Source organism: Octopus bimaculoides, chromosome Z, assembly GCF_046866305.1.
Source record: "Octopus bimaculoides isolate indiv1 chromosome Z, ASM4686630v1, whole genome shotgun sequence".
Lineage (NCBI taxonomy): Eukaryota > Metazoa > Mollusca > Cephalopoda > Octopoda > Octopodidae > Octopus > Octopus bimaculoides.
This window is the reverse complement of record NC_142944.1, coordinates 16,043,684-16,051,183: the sequence shown is the minus strand read 5'-3', so window position 1 is coordinate 16,051,183 and position 7,500 is coordinate 16,043,684. Positions and strand designations below refer to the sequence as shown.

General features: G+C 36.8%; 1 long non-coding RNA gene and 1 other non-coding gene across 2 annotated transcripts in view; one reads left to right on the top strand and one right to left on the bottom strand.

Moving 5' to 3' along the window:
* The window catches only part of LOC149132145 (uncharacterized), a 28,368-nt gene that overhangs the window by 12,146 nt on the left and 8,722 nt on the right, over positions 1 to 7,500 (bottom strand). The gene's annotated exons all lie outside the window — the stretch shown is intronic.
* LOC149132146 (U6 spliceosomal RNA) lies at positions 5,948 to 6,053 on the top strand. The gene has a single exon (XR_016244859.1). It is a non-coding gene; the product is annotated as a U6 spliceosomal RNA (small nuclear RNA).

Sequence of the window (7,500 nt, the reverse complement as noted above, 5' to 3'; positions counted from 1 at the left end):
GAAAGTTTTTCCATTTCTTTTAGAGAAACGTTGTCATCTGCTGGTATTGAAACATCAATTAGAAGGCATTTTTTTCCTTCATGATCTTTGACAACTATATCTGGTCTATTTGCCTTAATTTCTCTATCTGTGTGTATTGGCATATCCCAGAGTATGGTTGCTTTCTCGTTTTCTGTGACCTTTTCTGGCGTGTGTTTATACCATCTTTTTTCTGTTGCTATTCCATAATGTTGGCATAGGTTCCAGTGTATATAGGTCCCAGCTCTGTCGTGTCTGTGAATATATTCCTTCTTAGCCAGGACTGGGCAGCCAGAGATAATATGATTTATTGTTTCTTGTCGATCTCCACATATTCTACAGTTACTTGTTATATTTCTTTTCATTATGTGTTTTTGGTAATTTCTGGTGGGGAGGCTTTGGTCTTGTGCAGCAATTAAAAATCCTTCAGTCTCTGCTTTGAGTCCTGAGCTTCTCAGCCATTGCTGGGATTTTTCTCTGTCTATTTCTTTCGCATTTAGTTTAGCCCAGTATTTACCATGTAGGGGCTTTTCTTGCCATCGTTTTATCATGGTCCGTTGCTGTTCTAGTTTTAGTTTGGATTTCTTATGGTCCGTTGCTGTTATTATTATTATTATTATTATTATTATTATTATTATTATTATTATTATTATTATTATTATTATTATTATTATTATTATTATTGTTCAGTAGTTTTATTTTTATAACGTGCTTTCACTTCACCACCGAGCGCAGCTCTGTGTGCCTTGGGTATGTGCTGTGGTTTGCTGTGATGCTCTTATGGTTACTGTATTGAAAGTGTTTTGCGTAGGATGTGTGCAGTGCCCAGTAGTGCAATTTTCTGTATGTTATATATATTTGTAAGTCCTTATTATTATTATTATTATTATTATTATTATTATTATTATTATTATTATTATTATTATTATTATTATTATTTAAGGCGGCCAGCTGACAGAATTTTTAGCATACCGGCCAAAATCCCAAGCGGTTTTTTTGTTTTTTTTTTTGTCTGCTGCAACATTTTGAGTTCAAAATCTGTAGAGGTCGACTTTGTCTTTCATCCTTTCGGGGTCGAGAAATTAAGAACCTGTTGAGTACTAGGGTCGATGTATTCGACTGTCCCCTCCCCATAAAATCCAGGTTTTGTGCCTATAGAAGAAAGGATTATTTTTAACATTATTATTATTATTATTATTATTATTATTATTATTATTATTATTATTGAGTGAGAGAGCAGCGTATGCCATCAAAGTGACACTGGGGTAAAATATACGAAGTCCATTATACTCATCATGACTACCTGTCTGATAAGGGTACACCAGGCACATGCATCTCAACCATGTGTGAGTGACATGGTGATCTCATATCAAGATAAACAGCGCATGACCTTGCAGGTGGGGTCCACTTAGAATTTTCTTCAGGTCGAGTGGCCCATCCCACTCAAAAGTTCCCTGAATAAGGGTTGTTTAAGGATGATGAACAAACCACCCATGTTTCCAAAGGTGAATTATTCAAACCCCAGAGAAAATCGTCTCAACACATGGCTATGATGCTCCCCCACTACTTCTGCTCGTGATCAGAGATGCACATATCGTCAGCCACCAAGGGACATGCTCAACTGGTTAAGGTCAAACAACTGACAAGCAAATCTGTGGTATTAAGCAGAATATTTGCTGTAGCCCATCTTTTATACCAAGACAAAACAATGTACATGATAACACTTCCAATCAATTAAGATCAGAAACCATGTGAGCCACTGCCTGTGCATCACCTGCTACCACTCCACGTTGCTGGGGTAAGTACAACATTGTGTGTTCCGTTCTTCTATATTGTTGGGATGGCTGAAACACTTCCTGATATTGTATTTCGTCAGTTTGTTTGTTTTTTTCCATGGGATCTGACTGCAGTCTTTTGTTGCATTAGCGTTTGTATTATGTGTTGTGTATGTAATGCAAGTTGTGTTCTTATGTTGCATACCCAGTTTCTCGGTGGTTGTTTATTTTATTGGATATTTGCTATACAGAGTGCTTTGTGTTTGTGGATTGTTTTGTTTGGGTTGTCTTATTGAATGCATAGCGATATCAGTAACCTGATGTTAGAACTCAACATAGATATACTTCAGAAAGTATCACTCGAGTATAGAGTAGTTGTAAGAATTTAAATTTACATAAGAAAAAGAAAACGGCATGACCCTCCTTCGTTGATAACGCTTTCCTCTCTCTGTGTTTATATATATATATTTGGTGTTGGCACTCCATAGCTTACGACATCGAGAGTTCCAGTTGATCCGATCAACGGAACTGCCTGCTCGTGAAATTAACGTGCAAGTGGCTGAGCACTCCACAGACACGAGTACCCTTAACGTAGTTCTCGGGGATATTCAGCGTGGCACAAAGTGTGACAAAGCTGACCCTTTGAATTACAGGCACAACAGAAACAGGAAGAGTGAGAGAGAAAGTTGTGGTGAAAGAGTACAGCAGGGTTCGCCACCATCCCCTGCCGGAGCCTCGTGGAGCTTTAGGTGTTTTCGCTCAATAAACACTCACAACGCCTGGTCTGGGAATCGAAACCGCGATCCTATGACCGCGAGTCTACTGCGCCTCCACCATATATATATATATATATATATATATATATATATATATATGTACACACACACATATATATATATGTGTGTCTGTGTGTATAAATATAAATGCATTCTCTAGAACAATAACATTTCATTTCTAAATCTCTGATGAAGCTATACGGTGATATAGAAGCATACAACTATGAGTGCATTTTCACTTGTAGCAGAAACTGACATAAGCTAATGATGTTCACGACATAAATTGTTATTCCTTTGTTATTTTAATTTCTTATATATAGGCGAATAGGATGTATATTTATATGTATATAAGAGAAAAAGTTATATATATGTGTGTGTCCGTGTGTGTGTGCGTGTGTGTGTGCGCGCGCACACGGGCGTGTGTTTGTATGTGTGTATGGATATCTGTGTTGTGTGCGCGTGTGTGTGTGTATGCGTGTGTGTGTGCATGCGTGTGTGTGTGCATGCGTGTGTGTGTGCATGCGTGTGTGTGTGCATGCGTGTGTGCGTGTGTTTTTTCATGTATGTGTGTGCGTGTATGTTTGTATGTATGTGTGTACGGATATTTGTGCGTTGTGTTCGCGTGTGTGTATATGTATGTACATATGTATGAAAACTTATACATGTATCTCAATTGCTCAATACAACTGGATTACTTTGAAATTTGTACACGCAATCAATATTTGATACAACTAAATTATAAAACCATAAAATACAAATCTATGAGTTGCCTGTTTTGTGTTTTCTGCTTAAACAGGATTCCTTCCACCCGCCCCATTTCTAGTTTCACGCCACAGCAATCATCAGGAGAGAACATTTCTCTGAAGATCGCAGTGTCGTGAATCTCGAGTAACGAGATAAACATTTCAGTTTAAATCAACATTATACTCTATTCCATACACATTCAGACAGTAACATTTGAATGCGTGTTCGTACTAATATATATATATATATATATATATATATATATATATATATGTATGTATGTATGTATACACACACACATGTGTGTGTGTGTGCGTAAGACTGTGAATGTAAGTGTGTGTGTGTGAGTTGGTGTTTGTGTTTGTGAGTGTGCCTGTTGCCTGTGTTCGTGTGTGTTCGGATGGGTGTTGTTCAGTGTTTGTGTGCTTAACCTCATGTTGTATATTTTGTACATCCTAAAATATTTGTCTTCTCTGTGTGTTTAAATGTATCGTATTTGTTTTACCCTTGGGACAAATAAAGGAACCTTTATTAGAATTGCTATTACCATTATTTGTAGAACTGCTACAGCGCTATACAAAAAAAAAATAGGCTTTGTGGTATTTACCTAAATCTATTGAAGTACCAAGTTCAAATCCCATCGGAGTCAACTTTTTCTTTCATCATTCTAAGGTCGATAAAACAAAAAACACCAGTCAAAAATCGGGATGACCACATACCTTCATTCATACATACATACCAACATACCCACATGCCCTCCACAAATAACTCCGTAATTAAATACACATGCAAACACACGCATCTACACATGTACAGACATAAGAGGTATATGTAATATTAAGTAATATGTATCTTGTATATATATATATATGTGTGTGTGTGTGTGTGTGTGTGTGTGTGTGTGTGTGTGTGCATGCATGTATGTATTTATGTAAGCATGAGTGACAGGTGGTGTAAACAACAAAAGGATGTGTTAGTATATTATCTATATACATATATGCATGTGTATATTTATTATAAGTATATATATACATATATATGCATACATATTTATATATATATATGTATGTATGCATACACATATACATATATATGCTATTCACACACACACATATATATACATATATATATTTATGTGTGTGTATATATATGCATATATATATATATATATATGTGTGTGTGTGTGTGTGTGTGTGTGTGTGTGTGTGTGTGTTTGTGTAAAGTTACAGATTTGCCATGTTTCATCGAACAAATCGACCCCAGAACCTATATGTTGAGTACTTGTCTCATGTGTGTGTATGTGTGTGTATATGTATGAGAAAGAGAGAGAGAGAATGTGTGTGCGTGTGTATGTGTGATTTTCTTTTTCCTTTCGTCTTTTTTCTCTCTCTCTTTATCTCTCTCCCTCTCTCCCTCTCTCTCTCCCTCTCTCCCTCTCTCTCTCCCTCTCTCCCTCTCTCTCTCCCTCTCTCCCTCTCTCTCTCCCTCTCTCCCTCTCTCTCTCTCCCTCTCTCCCTCTCTCTCTCCCTCTCTCCCTCCCTCTCTTTGTATCTATCTCGTTATCTATCTATCTATCTATCTATCTATCTATCTCTTTTACACAGTGGTCTGCTGTCGAGAGAACAGTGGAGAACACAGACTTCCACGTTGCTTTGTTATTTTTATTGTTGTTGTTGTTGTTGTTGTTGTTGTTGTTCTTCTTCTTCTTCTTCTTCTTTTTCTACTCCTACTTCACGTTTATATAAATATATGTATATATATTCATACATACATACATACATACATACATATATATATATATATATATATATATATATATATATATATTTAAATAGCTACATAAATATATACATGCATACGTATGTCTATATACATACATGCATATGCATGTTTATATATATGTATATATATATATATATATATATATATACATACGTATACACACACACACATACACACACACACACACACACACACACACACACACACACACATATATATATATATATATATATATATATAAACAACGTAATGTTTTAACTTTTTGTAATTCCAAGAAAGTCAGCTCCGTGTGTGTGTGTGTGTGTGTGCGTGCACATATATATATATGCACCACCGTGTTGCTACACTGTTATTACAGGGAGCCTCTTACAATATGTGGCACTTGGTGAAGAATGGAGTTTGATTTAGCAACCCTCATTTGCACCTCCTGCCGCGAGGTAGGTTCATCTGGGACTCTCGATAAGAAGAGGTCCAGCTTTGATTTAAAAACTCCTACATCTACTTTGTGCAGATTCCTCAGGCTCTTTGGGAGAATATTAAAAAGCCGTGGGCCCCTGAATCCCAAGCTGTTGCAGTAACTGTTCCTGAAGTGAGATGGCATTGCTGGGATCTTTGGCACTATGCAGGGTCGTCCCATTCTGGCATTGGTGTAGCTTTCAGTGCCAAAATTTGGCACAATTCCTTCCAGGATCTTCCAGATGTATATTACTGCATACCTCTCCCGCCTTCTCTCCAGGGAGTAGAGTCTTAGCTGTTTCAGCCTTTCCCAGTAGCTGAGCAGTTGCAAAAAGACAATCTTTGTGAATCTCCTCTGGATTGCTTCAAGGTCTGCTGTTAATTTCGTATATATATATATATATACGAAACTACATACTCTAAAACTGGAACGATACAAAGATGACTGGCATGGCCTCTGCGCATGTTTGACACGCAAATTCGTGAAGTGTCCCATATTTTTTTTTTTAAAAGGCGGTGCTCCAGTATGGCCGCAGTCAAATGACTGAAACACGATAAAGAAAAGTAAAAGAACATATATATATATATATATATATATATATATATATATATATATATATATATATATATATATATATATATATATATATATATATATATATATATATATATATATAAAATACCAATGTATAGATAACTTATGGATACATTCGTGTTAACCTAGTCGACTAATAATTAAACAAACGTAATCTAGCAAAGAGCTGAAGAATAGTTTCTAAGCGACCGCGAAATTCCTTCGTAGTTTTCTTAATGGTCGGTCTGGTTTTATAGCAGAGGACATTTGCCAAAGAAGACACACATTTGGGATTGAAACCGGAACGAATGTGGTCGAGAAACAAACGTCTTATTGCACAGCAAAGTCTGCGTCTATGCGTATGGCTATATATACCTGCCTAAAGGCAGCGAGCTGGCAGAATCGTTAGCACGCCGGGCGAAATGCTTAGCGGTATTTCGTCTGCCACTGCGTTCTGAGTTCAAATTCCGCCGAGGTCGACTTTGCCTTTCATCCTCCCGGGGTCGATTAAATAAGTACCAGTTACGCACAGGTACTTATTACATGGTCGATGTAATCGACTTAATCCCTTTGTCTGTCCTTGTTTGTCCCGTCTATGTTTAGCCCCCTGTGGGCAATGAAGAAATATATATATACCTACCTAATTGCGTATAAATTTATATAAATGTGTTGCACATCCTTACATTCTTCCCCGCATATATGTATGTATGAACATATATATCTATATGTATCTGAATATATATATATATATATATATATATATATATATATATATATATAGATCGCTGACCACTACATTTATATTTTTTTCTCCTTGTTTCTCTCCTTATTTCTTTCTGTGTTCCTTTCAGTTGAAGAGCGTAGGCTCAAAACGTCAAAGAGTTTCTCTATTCCCGAGCGTTAAACTAATACATCCATTTGTTGTTTACGCCACCTGTCTTCGTCTGTTGTTTTTTTCGTAAATATATATATATATATATATATATATATATATATATATATATATATACACACACAACGATTTTCTTTCAGCTTTCGTCTACCAAATTCATTAAGGTGTTAATCGGCCGTGGTCTATAATATGTTTGCCCTGTTGCCACTTACCCGGAACCATGCGATCGAGAAATAACATTCTTATTTCCTTATTGCCCACAAAGGGCCAAACATAGAGGGGACAAACAAGGACAGACAAAGGGATTAAGTCAATTACATCGACCCCAGTGCGTAACTGGTACTCAGTTTATCGACGCCGAAAGGATGAAAGGCAAAGTCAACCTCGGCGGTATTTGAACTCAGAACGCAAAGTCAGACGAAATACCCGCTAAGCATTTCGCCCGGCGCGCTAACGTTTCTGCCAGCTCGCCGCCTTGAGAAA